This window comes from Nylanderia fulva, unplaced genomic scaffold (genome assembly GCF_048542155.1).
Source record: "Nylanderia fulva isolate GAGA-0341 unplaced genomic scaffold, ASM4854215v1 Scaffold6, whole genome shotgun sequence".
Classification (NCBI taxonomy): domain Eukaryota; kingdom Metazoa; phylum Arthropoda; class Insecta; order Hymenoptera; family Formicidae; genus Nylanderia; species Nylanderia fulva.
The window spans coordinates 6,407,247-6,424,853 of record NW_028190698.1 but is presented as its reverse complement, the minus strand read 5'-3'; the positions used below and the strand labels follow the sequence as shown (position 1 = coordinate 6,424,853).

Below are 17,607 nucleotides of genomic sequence, written 5' to 3'. Positions count from 1 at the left end.
CGTGCCATCAGTCGGCAATTTATGTAGGCTACTTATGTAACGAGCTCAGGCTGGTTTCTGGGTAGGTCAATGAATAGGGCTATTGCTTACACACCGCACTCTGCATACCAACTCCGACCGCGTTCTTTACGACGTGCGGTTTGCGGTTAATTAATATTTTTGCTGCGTGGTCACTATACGGCCGGCCGTTACATTAATATCATTTAGGTCTGTAGATCACAAATGCTTCGGCCTAATAGCTGTGATATATGAACCGGAATGCTGGTTTATCTTCTATGCGCGCAATGATTCCGCTTGGTTATTATATAGCTTTTATTATTATTGCATTCACGGGGGACGTAAATTTTCTGTTCGCAAAGTATGTGATGTATATCCGATTATATTTCACGTTAGTGAATATTGTTGCATCGATATATTTTGCAATTTTAACTTAAATTTATATTTTCGAGTTTACATAAATATATATATAAGTATAGAAAGATGTTATTACTATAATATTATATATGAGCGTATAACATTATATATTTTATTTGCAATATTTCATGTAACATTTTCTTCTTTTGAAAGCAACATTTTTATGTTGTTGTAACTTAAAATATCTCACTTTGAAATCAATTATATTATATGCCTTATAATAATATGCAACACTAAGCATCGGGAACAATTCGAGATAATCCGAAAAAATGCTTACGTCCGGATTCTACACGCGTCGCCGCATTTTTGTAAATGCCATGGAATTTGACGAAATCGTACGTCGCGAAAACGACGACGGTTATGTCCGGTCCACGAGGCCACCGGCCTTCGATTGCGGGAAAATCAAGACTCGGACGATAAAACGTGAGGGAATTCAGGTGAATATTCGACAAGAACGTGATTCTCGGATGGAGTTAGGGTGAACGATTGCACGTAACTCATTCTATCGTCGCAGCAGGTGCATATTATTCACGTTTCAACCGGGTAGATCTCACGCGAATTCATAAAGCGGTCCTTTTTGTACGGATATTTTACATGGTCCACGGTCTTTTATGGAAATTTTTGCGCCAGTTCGCCTTATGATTGATCTGAAAATGATCAGATGGAAGAGAGTAGAGAAAGAATACAAAAGAGACGCGCCATGCTTCGATTGAAAATTTTTCGTGGAAAACGTTTGAGAAAAGATTGCCGTGTCTTTCCGAAAATCCTCCTCTGACGTTTTCACACTCCCTTGTTAGTTCGCCGGATAACGCGGCTTACCCCTTAATCGTGTTGAACAGATTGGAGATTTTACGACGATCAATGTGTAATCATTAAAGCGTTTGTATTCGTTAATGGCTAATCAAGGAAGAAAAACGAGACCGCGGGTCGATTTTTTTGCCGGCCGGAAATCCCAACACAAAGTAATCTGCCTACAGATTAAACGCGCGCTTGTCACTTTCCGTTCTCCCGCTTGAGAATTTAATCGAAAGTCCCGCGACGTAATTTCGCGCTTACACGCGAAGCAGATTCAGTTTTACTCGAAGCCAAGTTACCAAGATGTTCTACTAATTTTACGGTCAACCGCCGATGTATACTTCCCTTGACAGTATTGAGCTCTCGAGTAGGAACAAAGCGGAGGAGCACTTGGACCGATAAACGTGGCTAGGCAAGGCGCTTCCCAAGGATCACGTGACATTAATTATCTACAAACTACTTGCAAACTGCGATGGTACAACGCGGAATTTCTGCGTGCGTGTGTTTCGCACGATCAATTTATACCAAAATTCTGTGCGCGTTGCAGTTTGCATGAAAAGATCGTTCGTAATCCGGGCGAGCGAATTAAAACGGTAAAGCACCGGTAAACATCCATGTAATTACGAGTGCGCATAACCGGAGGACTCTAATCAACGTGCTAATAAGCGATCGCCGGACGTTACGTGCGATTTTTAACGCGAGTAAAATAACAAAGTGGTATTATCTCTATTAGCTGGAAAATCTAATTAAAAGAGAATCGCGCGCGGGAAAAGAGCCCCACGGATAATCGCGGCCCATGATTATCACGTGCGAAATCACATTTACGGGTTTCATAATGTTACATTTCGCGGCTTCTCTTTCCACCGTATCTCTCTCGCCTAGCAAATCAAAATGTATATCGTATAATTATAGTTATCTTGCTCTACATATATATATATATATATATGTAAATGTACTTGCATAAAAAAATGTATAAATGATATATAAAATATAAAGTAAAACGTGCGAGAACATATATCTTAGACTATATAACAATGCGCTTGTCGCACGCGCGCTCCTTTAATTTACTCGCGCCGCTCCGTGAGTCTCCGCGTCGCGCGGTAATAGACCGTATCGGCGAGGAGAAGCGGGGCTGAAACTTCTTCCGCCTGTTCGTCGATACTTGGGGCCACCACCGCACACAAGCCGTCCGTCGCGAATATACGAGCCACTTACGCGGCGCAACCTCCCGTATGCGCATTCCTGCCCTTCGCGCGCAAAGGAGAAGAGATACAGGCTCTGGTGTTCTTTAATATGCGACAGACAAGCTGACCTCGCCCTTTTCGTGGCGGTACTTGTTTCAGACTATTATATCCAAGAGAGTACGTAGAGAAAGAGAGGGAGGCTCTCGCTACGTGGCTACTACCTACCTACTCTCCGCGCTTACTCCCAGAGAATTTATAATAACCGCGCGCTTCTCTCGACGGAGTTACCGCGGAAGCGTGCCATACCGTTCGTTGCGCACGACCACGCCGTGAACCACGTTGTACCTACGACACGACGAGAGAGGGTCGTGTACAACGGCCGTATAATAGATCGAAAGGGACGAGGCGCGATGTCTGACGATCTCGAGTTCCGTCTCCACTGCTGCGCCTATCCCTTTTCCTTCTTCTCTTTCTCGCTTCGGTTCTCTTCTTCGGTTCTCCTGCTGCGAGAAACGTGCCAATCTAGCGTAACATGGTGACCAGATCAAGAAGGCCAACCTGGAGGATGTACATTATTTTTACGAGCGTGAAATAATAACTTCAATTAGCTTATTAATAATCATATCGGTGATGCGACGTGTCCGACGTAGGAATAACCGGAAATCGAATGCTTCTTTCTTTTTACGCGTATTAAACGGTAAAATCGCTAATGAAATAGGCAATGAAGCCGAGCTGTTACGTCGAAGCATTGATAATTTATGTAGCATGCCGTGGAAGTTATCGAACAGCGCGCGAGGAAATAAACAGTTTAGACGGCGATGTTAAGAAGCCGCCGAAGAGGCGCGGTAGTGACTCGACTGACTGACATCGGAGAAGAATAAAGACGCCGGAGGAATGTGGTTGAAAAAACAACAACGCCGACGTCGGTATTGACCAATCACTCATTGATGCAATATCGTGGTGGATTTTATATCCTCCTCCTGTCGTTTGGACGTTTTAAGCGACCTCTTCTTCCGAGCATACGTCACCCGGCAAATGACAGCGTCAAGCCGCTGGCTGCATTTCGTTCTATAAAGTATGGCCTGTTTGTAATGCCTCTCTTATTCTACGTCCGTCACCTTCTCCTCCGTTCTCTCTCGTCGCATCTTGGTTCTATCGACCATCGCGGCCGACTCTGAAGCTGAATTCTGAGGGAAGGTTTGTCGACTAGCAATTGGACGTAGTTACGCATCGAATAACGATATGCGGCCAATGTGCAGAGAGCCGGCGCTATCTCTTCGACCACCTTCATCCTCCATCCCCGTGCGATTCCCGCGGGGGAAACTGAATCCAGGATACGTTTTCCCTCGGAAAGCATTGTCCGCAAAATGTACGCGGTCAGCAATCGACTGAAACTACTTGCGAATCTGACCGCATCGCGCCGCTGCATTTCCGCGTCCTTCACTATGGCACGACCGTGTACGTGCGCCGTTCGCGTAGTAAAGTCGAAACGAGAATGAGAGAGAGAGAGAGTCGTTCGGTGGCCCCGATGCGATTTCATTGACATTTCAAGATATCCGCTCGTCGCCTTCGATTTGTTCCGTGAAATTCAAAGAGCCGTATAGGATGTGGTTGCCGAAGATCAATCCAGACAGGATAGCCACAATCAACGTGGACAGCTCGTTTCGTAAGAAATGTCCAGAATTTAGAAAGAAAAAAGAAATACTTTGTAATATAAAAATCGAAGATTATCTGAAAGACTTTTCACAATTCGATTTTCAAAATATCATCCGGCAGATTTGATGTTACGTAGTCAATTTTGAAAAAATTCAAATTTCTTTCGTTTTCTCTACTAAAAATCGTCGTGCCAATTCGTTCGTCTCGAGAGGTAACGCTTTATCAAACTAATTAATTTTCCCACAAACATTCTTCTCGATTATTTCTACTGTCTATTGTTCGAGCGGTCTCTCGCTGAAAATAAGACCGCGCGTGTTTTCCGTACGAGCGCGGCTGCGCTCACATTGTCCGGGCCTACCCCGATTTAACAATCCACCCTCGTGCGCGTTGTTAACCCGACCACGCGTGCCCCCGCCGTTTCTTCCATTACCGACTCGCGGGACGGAAATTTATTCGTCTCCGTACCTTCCTCTCTCATGGGTCCGTTACCACTACGTACTCGGAATATGAGTAGCACACACATAGCTCGGCGCTACTTCTTTACGTTAGCGGGCGAGAGAGAAAGAACTGGAATTAATATTTCTCTCTGCAGTCGCGCACCTTACACTCTCTCTCTCTCTCTCTCCCGCCGCTCGCTTTCTAAGGCGGATTCCCGGAGAAACTGCGAAAAGAATTTAAATTCGGTATCCCGCGCGTTCGTACGACTAGGCAGAGGGTGTGAGGAGAGACTATATGTCATATTACAAAGTTCACCAGCGGTGGCGCTCACCGACGTCACTTATTCCTTACTTTGATAAGGCAAAATTTGAATTTTTACGCGTTCGCCGCGTTGAATATTTTCAAATGCAAACGCTCGGGGTGGAAGAGGAGACGCGCGGGGAGAAATGAAAATTTTTATTCCAATTGAGTTTTAAATCTCGCGACATTAGTCATCTGATATGCACGCACCATAAACGGTCGCGCGATACTTCTTGTAAACACAAGATGAATGTTTAGAAAGTTGCCGCGGTGTGTGTATAAAAATGCGAAGTGAAACTTCTTTGCCGATATATCTTCTAACGAAAAACTTGTTTTCTTGTTGCAGGACCGTAGGAGCCGCTCAGCGAGGGTCGAACGTTACAGCAACAGCAACAGCGGTAAGTGATGCATAAGTATTTTTAATACCAAATATGTCGGATAACTTTTCGCCCGAGGGAGATACGGAGCACTTTACGTAGCCCGTAATGGCGCGACGGCGGGTTAATGAGAATCGTTCTAGGTGCAGATAAGGTAACATTACTCGAGTTCACCCGAACAAGTTTACGACTGCTCTTTGTAATTCGGGATTTTACTCGATCCTAGATATTTTGCGAATTTATTACCAGTACATCCCTAACGATCATCCCTTAATGTAATAAGAGATACAAAATCGAGATTTTCAATTCGATATTATTCGAGACTACTATACTCGACTCGTTTGAGTATTCGGTACATTTATATATCATTTATTAATATAAAATCAAGAGAGAAGGAGAGAACGCGTACTCTCGTGATTGCGAAAATGTACAGACGTTTCGAAATTACGGCAGATCGAAAGGAATTTCAGTCAGTCAAACCGACAATACTCGCTGAAATCACCGTGAAAGGAGGGAAAAGAGAGACAGTAGAAGTTCTATATTCTTCTTAGCGGTAAAATGCTTCGACACCCGCTGCACAATTCTTTTCCATCGAGTGAATCTGTCACTAGTTATTTTCTCGTTCGATGGTTTGCTATTTCTCTCATGTATTGGCTGTCGCTGCGGGACGCCGCGTAGTCCACGTTAAATTAATTCCGCGTCATACGCTTCTCCTTTTTTTTTCGTGTTTTTTTTTTTTTTTTTTTTTTTTAAATCGTAATTCCAAAGAAGATTCGAATATATAATAATGCCTGAAACTCGCTCGCGTGTTTAACGGCCGTGTAAAATTACCGTGGTGCAACCATTGGTTAAAATAATGTAGCTGAAAATATTCGATTACGCGGAATATCCATTTATGGAATCGTGTGCTATATACGTATAATCCGGCAGGCGTCTCGTTAGAGGCTGCGAATTATCAATTCCTCGCGTATCTCCGTGCCGGGCCTAGGTGTGGAATACGCTCGCATCATATACGCGCTCGCGCACGCTACATCTCGTGTGTACAGCTCTAGGTTTATAATTGAAACACACAGATTACCTATTCCGCGCAGGCACTAGAATCAAGCCAATTGACGCACAGAATGTGTTTATAACAGTGCTGCAGCCTTACGCGAGGCGTAAGTTAGTTCGGCATTGAAGCGGAGAAATAGGTAACTCTATGCGTGAGTCTTGGGACCAAACGCGCGAAATGCGTATTCATTCACAATTCTTGGATATTGCATGGAACGTACGTATGCGCATGCATTTTTGCTTGCTTCAGAAAGCTATAATATATCCTTAAAAGGAATATGAAAAGAAATGTGGTACTGACAAAAATTCACGTATAGGAGATACTTGAGAGAGAAATAGAAAACTCGAAGGGAAAAATATAAAGCAAAAATACTGGAGTAATATCTTCTTATCGAATTTCTCACAATTCTTTCTCCAGCGAGAATTCCAGGGGCCGATATATATTTAAGAGAGAATTTGTGCCTATATAATATTATCGATAGAAATTATGAAATCTTATTCGCCACGACAGATGATGAAACTCGAGATATATTATTTATATTCGTATATCTGTAACCATCTCGCGATCCATCGTCGCGAAACGTCATCGAATATCGTTGGAAAACGGTTATATACGTTCCATGTTACAGACGATTTCTCATATAACATCGTGGCACATCTGTCTTCTTTCCATCTCGCTCGACGCGAGAATCGGTAGATTCGCGCGCCGCCGGCGACTCTGAACAAACGTTGGAATTCGATCTTATATTTGCGTCTCGCGATAGAGGGTCGCGATCCCTGAGAAGGGAAAACGGTCGATGCTGCGGGAGTAGAGTCGGACGGTGCAGTAGGTAGAGATATAGATGGAAGAAAGAGACGATTCTCTCCCCGTCTTTGTTCGACTAACCGCGAGATATCTCGAGTGCCAGTGTAACGCGGTAGGACGGTACGTAATTAACGCCTCGTGTAGATGCTATCGCTGTGTCGTGGATACGATATACGCGAGGGGAGTCCGCGTGACGATCGCTGATGTACGGTCTTGCTGCTGTAATGGAATATTATTATCGGCCAGGATCGAGAGAGACTCGTCGTGGTTGTGCTCGACGATGCTGATGCTGGTTGTGGGTCGACGCGCCGATGGTCCATGACGACGCTCCTTTTTCCTCTCCGCATATATAACTGTCCGGCGCCGTTTCGTAATCGACGACGAGTTATGCGTCCGTGCGTCGGGACAACGATGGGGGCACAAAACGAGAGAGATATTTTTCGCTAAGTTGCGCGCGAAAGATGTACCGGTTTATCTCTCTCTCTCGGTGCTTTTACGGTCTCGCGCTAACCGCGAGTCGCGATGAGTGAAACATGCGAAATTACCGAGTGGAATAAAAGAGGAACCGTGCGAGGTTTATATGCGCTTTTAACGCGGATAATGCGCGTTTTAGAGCGTGAGAAGTGTTTGCGGGCGCGTTTCGTAACAAGTCACTGATATAGCAATTTACTGACTGTTTAAAATATGATCGAGTAAACGCAAGATGTATATCAATCGAGAGCGTTATAGACTCTCAGTTTTCCAAATCTCACACGTAAAATAATGGGGCAGTTAAAATATTGTAGATTTTATATTTAATTTATTTAGAGAATTTACTTTTATCATTGAAAACACAATTTTTGTTAAAGATAGAAATAAAAGATTTAATATGCATAGCATCAAAAGTTTGTTTTAGTAATCTTGACGTTTTATCACGTTGGACTAATTCGAGAGTTAGGACGTATATTCACAGCCTTTTTAATGAAATTAAACATCGAAACTCAATTACTTCCGCGCCGCAGTGATAAAACAGTTTAACGAGCGGCCCGGGAACTTTATTGAGGATAATCGGCATAAAGGATTTGGTGTCGGTCGGTCGTATTTATACTTGGATGCTGCGGACAACCGACGATGCGCAAAGACAATGGCCGGGACGGAAGGAATGAGGGAACCGTCGAAAGGAGGCGGGTACGATTGCAAAGAGCCATTGTGCGAAACTCGCTGTCGAACTTTGTTGTGACTTTCTAAAAAGTCGTAAAAGACGCCCGGCGGAAAGGTAATGCATCCACAGCTGACGGGACGTCCTTTCCGCGTTTCGTTTCACCATCCCGCCTTCCCCTGTACCGAATTGACTTCGAGGGCGTTTTTCCTCGCTTGTTTGCACGATGATGTGTGACGCGCGTCTTCACCGTTCGCTCTTCCGTCCCGTATCTTGTCAAGCAGCAAGAGCTTTCATCTCTCTATGCGCTTCGAGGTTGATTCCGTCACTGTCTCTCATATATACGGATAAATATAAATAAAAATATGTATTTCTTTTTGCATGATATTATATCAAAAATACTTTTCGAAATTTTCGTTGCCAGAGATTTTATGTTCAAAACGTTTATTTCGTTCATATTCGATTATTCGACATGTAATTCCTTTTTAAAGAGAAATCCGCCAATTTATCATATAAAAAAATTGAGAACAGTTACCAATTGATTACCAAGAATAAATATACATTACAAATATGCATGCTTTGTCTCATTTTTTTTTTCATCTTGTCATATTAATGTTTGACAATGTTATAAAAGTATGTTTTAGATACGTTAATAAAATCAGGTTATATCTCTTGACGAGGGATAGTTACAATTTCATAATATTTTGCGAACAAGCTTTTTACTATACGGTTCATTTTTGCGACGATCACTCCCTTTCGGTTAAGAAGATCATAATCCATCGCACAAGTGTGGAAGATTGCCGTCGGTATAGTTAGACACCATTTAATAAAGCGCGTAAAACGAAAAGAAGGGAGAAAGTAACGTGCAAAGTATGAAATAATAGCGAGACGGCAGGATATACGCGATTAAATATCGAGATGATGCATATCGAGCGTGGAAAATCGAGCGGGGAAAGAGAAAAGAAAGGGCGGAGCACACAAGCGTGCCTTTCAAAGTGAAAATTGAGTCGCGATTATGTATTTTATGGTCCCGACAATTTTCGAGAAATATTACCCGACGCCGTGGTATAACAGCGAGATCGTAAAATCAGCATATACCCGAGAGGAGTTTGGTATTGCGAATTTTCTTTCGGAAAAAGGAAGCAGCGCAAAACGAGGATGTTGTTCAAGGGCGAAGCTTTATTTACCAAGTTTACGTGCTGGACCGAACAGACGAATCTCCCTTTTCATCTGTATTCCGCTCTTCCAGGGTGGTAAACGTAGCGACGTGATTACCCTGACGAAACCACGATTCGAGAAATACTGTCGATTCGCGAGACGGGGTGATACAATCAAGAGTTAACCATCTCGAGCATTATGGCTCGGCCATTTTCGACGACTGATTATACGGGAATGCTTCGCTTTAAAGGAATCATTCTCGTCGCGAACGAAACTTTTTCAGAATAAACTAAATGTTTTAAGGTAATTTCGGAGAAAAACGTATCTCGTCGCGCGCAGATTTTTTCGTCACGGTGTCTCTTCTTCTCGACACGCGATCGGTTTTACATCGACACACATACAATCATGTGACGACAATCATGTGCCCTCCGTACACGTTTCACATTTATCCGCGCTTGTGTTGCCGCACGCGTTCGTATCCGAGGAAACCCCGTGCTCCCCATTCAAAGCAGGTTCCCTATCCACGCCGTAACTCATATAACGGTTCGCGCAGAAATTGTGGCATATCGAAAGCGCGAATTGCATCGACGGCACCGTGAAATTACACCGTGTATCGACGGTGTAGCGAGCGGGCTCTCGAGCCGCGTCTCGCGCTGCTGCCGGCACTTTAAGCACGCAGGAAATACGGCAAAACGATCGTTAATATGATCGGTGCGTAACTACGCTCTGAAGTCTCAAAGTTCGATTTATGCTCGCCATTCGGAGGGAATAATCAGGGCAACTACGTAGCTATTAGACACGTTTAATCAAACTGCTGTCAGCGTCGATCGATATATAACGGATGTTTTCAAATTAAATAATTTAATAATAATTTTAACAAAATTATTTTAATTAAATGTTAATTTTATAAAAAAATTGCAATTGCGCAAAATATTGTTTACGAGAACAACGTTGATAAATTTCTCGAGTGAAAATAGAATGCGCGGATACATTAAATGATTTTAAATAAAAATAAGAGTATTACAATAGAGTAAAAAAATGTAAGTAGAGAAATTTAAGCTTGTGAAATTTCGTCTTTTATTAAAGCTTGTACGCTGGATTTTGTACTTATCTAGAGATATCTTGTGTATGTATGTAATCGTTATCGTTCAACGACTAACAGTAAAGAAATATAGCTGATTTGCCTTCGGCGCACGTCAACCAATTAGACTATACCAAAGTTAGATTGCAAACGTGTTTTAATATATATACATATGTATATTATTTTTGTGACCGAGTCATGTGGAAGATAGTTGTGCTTCAAACAATATACTATCGTGTATCCATATCAAATATCTATATCGCGAATATATGAGAAACATTTTTGTTGTTATCGACAGTCTACATTGTTTCATAAGAAATGTACACCGAAGCAACTAAATCTATACTTAGATTCAATCTCATTAGTTGTAGAGTTCACATTATTGCTTTCGACTTTTCTTCACAGTTTTACTAACGATTACTACGTTCAAAGAGTGTATAGTTTTTAAAAGAAAAATCGTGTACTTTACCAAAGAAAGAGAAAAGACAAAAGAAGCGAAATATAATTTTATTCATTAAATTTTCGTTCTTAAATATTCATAAAAATAATCATCGAAAAATAAAAAACACAATATCCGCATATAATTGCAAGAATTACTGGTGGGAAAATGCAAATAGATTTTCTCGAGATATCAATATATATGTTCATGTACATGAATCTTTTATATCGCGGCGAAGAAGATAATGTACGCAATGACTCTCTTAGTGTAGCTGAAGTACATAAAAAATATTATTCTTGAAGAATGAACAAGTATAAAGGGAAGATAGTTCCTGCAGATTCTGGGGACAGGAAGCCACCCGTCTCTCTTTCTCTCTCTCTCTATCTTCTGTTCCTTATCTTATTCCTTTTGCCCTTTACTCTACTCAAGGAACGGCCACATCGAGTAGTAAAAGAACCTTTTCAACAAAGGGACAAGAGATTAATCCTGGATTCGAACGGATAAAAGGAAACGACAGGCACAGTAATCGCGCGTTGTCAGTTACGTTCTTGTATATACGGCTTTGTATTATTACGTAGGTACTATACTACGTCCACTAAATCAACTCGTAGAGGCTTAGTGTAATTTTCAACTAATACAGAATAAGCGACTTTGCTAAATTTTTTTTTTTTTTTTTTTCAAAGATTCAAAGATCAAACAAGAAGATTTCACTCTTTCTTCCCAAGTTTTCTTTTCCCACGCATTATTTCTTGCAGCCGTTTTATTCGATAATTTATAAATCGATACAAAACGAGAGCAATTTGCACAAGACGCGATGTAAGATCCCCCACCAAACTCTCCGGCCAGTTTAATTAACCAAACGCTATCCTTCTTCTTCTGCTGCCTATATACGAAATTCTTGGCCAAATTGGACCTTCCCTCTTGATTGTTACCCAAGTTGACACGAACCATGTGATTATCCCCCTTCCTCCGCTCCACCCCCTTCGATCTGCCCCATCTATCCCGCCTCCGTTAAGTTTGCACAGGTATTCGATCTTCCGAGATCGGAATAAGAGGATCGAGGGCGAAGGTAGCGAAAGGACGCGGGGGTTTGTAGGAACAAGCGCGGAGTGGCTCGACGGAGGCGAGAAGAAGCGCTGTACAAAGTGTACCGAAGGGGAGACAACGAAAGGGGAAAGGGGAGAGAAGGCGCCCGCATTCCTTCACGCTTATTGGTTTCATCAGATTGCTTTGCTTCTATTAGATGGTGGTGTCTATACGGATACCACGTATCGCCGGCACGTTCTCTAATACCCCGGAGGAACACCAAACAAATGAAACGGCATGTTCCGTCCTTCGTCCTCCTTACCACCTCGTCCTTCGTATCCACGATTGTACCGCTCTATCTCTCTTTGCTACGTTCAGGCGGATCGTTCAATACGATTTGTGCAATATAGGGGCGAGAAACCGCACATCTACAGATATACCGTATACACACATGCCAGGGCGCATTGATGTACCCAGACACACGAATTGTTTACACGTTACATTCTCAGTACGCGTTCCGATAAGTTTCATGATCCACCGTTCAGAAGCTGCGAACGTTTCTCGTCGATCGCTTCATTTCATATATCATTTCGTATCACCGAGAAATTAAACGGCACATCCTAGGAACGATCGAAGCGAAACGTCACCAGAATGGCGAGAAATCGAGATGAATGATTAACCGGATACGAGAATTTCGGGAGAGGAAACGACGGATTTTACCACGCGGATCGATACTGAGAAACTTGGAAACGCAATAAAAGCTGCAATCCCACTACGGAATTCGAGCTGTCTGTACGAGAGTATATATTTTCTTTACCGTTGGGATCGTTCACCATTGACTCGGCTTCGTCTATCGCGAAATAAGTATCGTAAGAGGAGAGTACGTAAGAAAGTGACGAGAGATAAAAATCAGCAGCGAAAACACAGGCGGGTATATGCATATTACACAATAGCAACCCGAAGTGTACCTTCCTCTCTCGCACACGTATAACACGCACACTTCTGTATACATCATATCCTCCGGCACATGGAAGACATTTGCTCGTGTTATCGATCATCATTCAACTTTGCGAGTAACGCCGCGGGAAAGGAGTCGATGGTGAATGACAACGGTAGTAAAACCCATCGTATCGTCCCATTGTATCGCGGTCACTCGCCAGAATATTACATTATCGGAGAAGAAGAAGAAAGAAAAAAAAATATATATATATATGTATATATCCGGTTTTGCTCTCTCGCGCCATCGACGTTCTGCCTGCGTGTTCGAGAAACGAGTAGCCGCGTACAGGCGCAATTATGATGTTATCTCTAACGACGACAAAACGATAATAATCGCGAATGAGAATAGCGCTCGGTCTAAGTGACGCGCGCCGTCGTTAGCGCGCGCGAATCACGCGTGCCGGGACGTATCCGGTTTGCCCCGCGGCGCGTATATGCATTCCTGCGTGTCGCGCCCGTCCGGAATGATGAAATGCATCAAGGCGAGCACCGCTCCCGGCCTTTTTCCTTTTCCCGTTTTCGCCACGAAGACGTTTTTGCTCGCTCTAGTCGGCTCTTTAGAGTCCCCTTACGACTTACCGGTCGCTCTTAATTCGCGCGTCTTGCGAGTGCGCGTTTTACGCTAACGTTTCAGCAGCGAGAGCCCGTGTTTCGTAAATCTCACAGCGTTGTTTTTGAGTGATTCCCCACATCGGCTACCGTTCGTTTCACCGACGATAAAACGCGCGCGTCACGCGTTAGCCGGATTTGTCGAAGGTCTCCTCACGCTTTGTGTTGCCGCCTTTTTATTCTCGCGAATGTCATTAACGCCGTTTAAGCTTGAATAGATCTAGTAGTGATCCCGCTATGTCATGTGTCATGAAATAATGATACGCTTTTTCTTATAACAATAAAATTTGTTAGGAAAATTACCGCTAAGTCTGTTTTATTAATTTTTTTACAATGTTACATTTTATTTAGAGCGAATAATTTTCCGAAATATTTATAAAATGAAATATAGTAAATGGATCGTGCATTTTTATATTTTGCTTTAAAAAATTGTTTTCTAAGAAAACAATATAGAGAGAAGAATGTTATCATCAACCGAATCATTCTCTTAATAAATGCATCGTATACTTGTTTCTCCTCTCTGCAATTTTTTTGTATTCTATTATATTTACAACGCACAATTAATATAACATTTTTTGATCTTCCATGCGGAACATTTTATAATTGTGTCTAGGTGGTACTCATTATTATCCTAATCATGAAGGCAATGCGAGTAAACGACTGTAAGGAATTGTAGAGAAACTTTAACACCTCCGTAAAGTCACGTCTTGTTCAGAATCCAAGGAATACAATATCGCACGTTTCCGCTTGTTGGCAGAAACCGCGAGCAGAATACTTAGCGATAGGATATAACGTCTGGTTAACGGTATAAAAACGTACGTGTGTACAACTACATTTTCATCTTCCGCAACGGTGACCACTATGAAAACGCGCATGCGATATAAATTTACCGTGATATACCCTCGCTAATTGTGCTCTTACAATTTGTGTTTTATGATTCGTTCGACTACATTACGCCTGTATTTATACATTTCCTAGAAGGGACGAAGGAGGGAACGAGGAAGCTATTTTCAGAAGCGCGGTTACGAGCTATACGTGTATGTCCCGTTCTTACGCGATGACTGTACGTATTGTCCTTTCCGTAGGGCCCTTCATCGATCTTGTTATCGTGTAGCCACGATTGTAATAAAGCGCGCATTATTACCATATAATTATAAGTACAGTTGGGCCTATACAAGACGAGGGACGTCGCGATTTTTCACGAAGGATATCCCGTGTGTTGCATAACGAGATAAATATTTTCTCCTATAACGGGGATACATTAGACGCTCCGGAGGAGGGCTACCTCTACTTCGGATCTTCCGCATAACACTCGGTATTATTGCCGTTATTGCGCGTCGTTACGATCGCGTCTCTATCCTCGCACCTCGATCGTAAGTTTCCGCCGGCATAGTTTTCCGCTACGGTGACCGTAAAGGACGTCGACACGCGAAAGGAATTTCGGTGCCAAAGATGTAAGGGTACGAGGAGGAACGGCGTGGAGAAATATCGAAACCTATATCGTTAATCAGCCAAAAATTTCCGCGGTTACGCTGGCACGAATGATGAGAGCAACTTTGGGCAAGAGCCAATCTGCCATTGAGGCGCAAATCCGCGGCCAACGCGATTCTAGGAACGAGCTGCGGTAACGTTGCATTTTCCCGAGAAAAGACGATAGAGAGCAGAGATTCCTGCGCGTCTCTATATCTCGAAGGGTTTTCTCCACGTCGGATTATTATTATTTTTTTTCCGTAAGTTTCGTGTTTGTTTTGACAAAACCCTGAAAGATTGTATTATTCCATTTTTCTTCATCCTCGCGGTTTGTTAATTTTTCCCCCTTTTGTCCGTACCCATAATTTTCTGCTTCGTGGCAGAAGATGCTGCGCCAAAGCCGCAAAGGTCCGGTCGGCGTGGGTAACGCGATCGCGATTTTCCGCCTTCGATTAGACGGTTCTCTCGTGTCCCGAGCTACGAAGGCAAGAGAGGCGCTTCTCTTCTCGTGCACCATCTCTCCTCTGCATGCATCATCCGTCCGGAGAAGATCCGCCAAGCCCTTCGTGAAGAAAGTGAAATACGTTACGATCTGTCTTGGGCCCGGTTCTCCTCTTCCGCGGACGATACGTCGTGACTGCTCTCGATAATGGGAATCCTCGCGGTGGGTGGAATATAATACCCAGAGAAGCGCGGGACGGCGAGGGAAGGGTGGAATGGGAAGGTAACGGGAGCGAAAATGGCGAAGACGAAGGGAGATGGGACTCTTCTACTAGTCCCGTTATTTCGTAGAGGTTCTTATTTACCTTGCATCCCTTCTCGCTCGTTCAATCTCCACCACGGATGCCGTATATTTTCGGCCGCGAAGCTCGATACCGACCTATCCACTTCGTGATCGAGTGATCGAGCTCTACAACGAGCCGTCGTGCGCCGTTCGGGGACACCACGGCGAATAGTTTTCTTGGCTTCATACAAGAATGTGCGACGTACAGCTGTTTCCGACGCGCTCGATGCGATGAGTGAAAAATTGATTTAAAAAAAAACAGAGAAAACTGATTTATATCGATAATATTGTGATTCCAAAAGAATCGGTTATATTTCGAAAAAAAAAAAAATTTTCTGCATCGAACATTTTTATATGCGCTTTTATTGGAAACTATTTTTTTTTTTTTTTTTTATCAATTCTATCAGCTACGCATTGATATATCGTATTGATATAAATACATGTAGCAATATGATTTTATCCATTCTAATTATCGCTGTATCAATGTATTTTTTGACAGTTTTTTTTTTATCGAGTCATTCCTTTCTATTATTTGAAACTCTTCTCATCTACTTTTGAAAATATAAAATATTTTCATTGCGCCATAATGGTAAGTAAATTCATGTACATGAAAAGTCCCTGTCATAAGCATATGCACGGAGAAAATTGATCGTCAACTTGAAGTTTAAAGTACATGTCAAAGTATGTATCGTGTGTCAAGATTAATAATAGGGGATGATTGAATTTTAAGGATGCGAAGAAGACATGTGCATAGATATCGTTGGTAGATTCCGTGGCTGGTGTTGAGAGGTTTGATGTTGTTGTGCATCGAATAATCAGTTCGAGAAGTAAAGTGCGTATTCGCGTATTCGCGCGAATGTATGTGCGAGGATGCATGCAACGCATAAGGCAATTACGCTAAGAGAATTAGTCTGCAACGGAGAACTATGCCCTGTAGGCTAGATTAGGCATGAGGTTAGAGCTGGGTATATACTCAAAATGCGCGCGATACTCACGTAACGTCAGAATCAGCTGTGCAGCGTCCGTCTCATGTCAGAATAGCAAAATAATTTTGCCATTTCGAAATAACCTCGGTGACCTGGATAGGTGGAGGAGAGCCGGTAAAGTCGGCTTGGCTTGGCAAGAACCTTGGCTCCGCGTTGATTTGAAATGCCCGTAAACCACCGCTCCGTGGCTCGAGAAACCTACACGGCAACTTCCGCCGATCCGCGAATATCCTGAATTTGCAAAGCTCGCCAGCTGCGCGCTAGTTACTAGCCCGAATATATACGATCCTTTACCTCTCTCCTCCTTCCGTTGCTCTCCAGTCCAGATATCATACGCGGCCAAATGCCGAATATTCAGATGAGGATTTGGCCTCTTTGTACCCGCCTCCCCTTCGGTCGTTTAGTATGCCAACAATCAGGACTGGCATGACGCATACGACAATTCGAGACACACAACACGCAGATGTATTGTAGATCAAGATGTGCTTAGTGCAATTTTTGCAGATTGCATTGTCAGTATTTGATTTTTTTCAAAATGTAATTGAATTATGGACAATGACAAAATTCATGGTATAAATAATATTGCTTTTACTTTCTTGTAAATTATGTCGTGATTCAATTATATATATTTTTCCTATAAAATAGTATTACAATTTATTTGCCCTTTGCTCCATCTTTGTTGAATAATGTGACGATAAAAGTCAAGTTTTACATTGTTCATCGCGTTACTCTCGGATATCTAGGGAACAAACTCGCGCGTCTAAGGGCGTTAAAGTTCATCTCCTTTATCCTCTATATTGAGCCGAGTATAAATTTTACTTTACCGCGCGAAATATCTGTTTTTAACGTAATCTGCGATGTGATAAATTGTGATGAATGCACTTTTTATGAGTCAAGA

General features: G+C 42.7%; 2 protein-coding genes across 4 annotated transcripts in view; one reads left to right on the top strand and one right to left on the bottom strand.

The window, feature by feature from the left end:
• Positions 1-17,607, bottom strand: part of Atg16 (Autophagy-related 16) — a 387,422-nt gene that overhangs the window by 95,701 nt on the left and 274,114 nt on the right. The window lies entirely within an intron of this gene.
• Positions 1-17,607, top strand: part of neo (ZP and PAN domain-containing protein neyo) — a 172,879-nt gene that overhangs the window by 36,236 nt on the left and 119,036 nt on the right. The window contains exon 2 of the mRNA XM_029315354.2: positions 5,134-5,185. The gene's annotated coding sequence lies outside the window, so the exon portion shown is untranslated. The remainder of the gene's footprint in view (positions 1-5,133; positions 5,186-17,607) is intronic.